We start from the raw sequence: 842 nt of genomic DNA on the forward strand, positions 1-842 counted from the left end.
TTATTTGCATTTAAGTTAATTTGAAATGGAAAGGACTATTAAAATAATAAATAAAGACCACTATGTCATATAGGCTTACCTGTTAGGGTTAAAACAAATGTAGATGACTCAAAATTATTTGTAAATTCATAAATTCATAGATTTGTAAATTTGCAGTAAGATAAATAAATCATAATTATCAGAAAAAAACAAACATTTTGAAACATCATAAATATCAACAATACGTTTCTTTCCTCTAACTACATCTTTCCTATGAAACACTTGACTTTTCGTGAAGATAATAATTATTGCTCATTTGGATAGCTAACATATTCTCCTCATCTAGGATACCAATACTTCTGACTGAACTTTTAGAATGACAAATAGTTTTCTGGAGCCACAGTCACCCAGGACAGTTTGTCACCTATCCTGAGATAATAGACAACAGAGTCTGGAACTACTGCCTCATGCAGGTGTCAGCCTTCCTCTGATGTACAGTCTAAAGCGGCTTTAGGACCAACTCTGAATTACTGTCTATGCCCCTGTAGTTACAGAAAGAAAAATCTTTCTCATGGCCAATGCATGTCCAGTGTGATGCCAAAGGCCACATTTAAATTTGTTTTCATTCATTTAAATTTAATTAAATAAAAACTTAAATGCATTTCCTCAGTTAGACTATGAACCACATTTCATATGCTCAGTAGCCACAAATGGCCAGTATCCACCATATTGGATAATAAAAATACAGACCATTTCCATCATTACAAAAAGTTCTACTGGTCAGCACCTACCTAGACCCTGAAAGAAGAAAAACATAAGCAAATCCTGCTATCAAGTATTATAGACCATCTTCAGGGTATAAT

The sequence above is a fragment of the Suricata suricatta genome, chromosome 1, assembly GCF_006229205.1.
Source record: "Suricata suricatta isolate VVHF042 chromosome 1, meerkat_22Aug2017_6uvM2_HiC, whole genome shotgun sequence".
NCBI classification, from domain to species: domain Eukaryota; kingdom Metazoa; phylum Chordata; class Mammalia; order Carnivora; family Herpestidae; genus Suricata; species Suricata suricatta.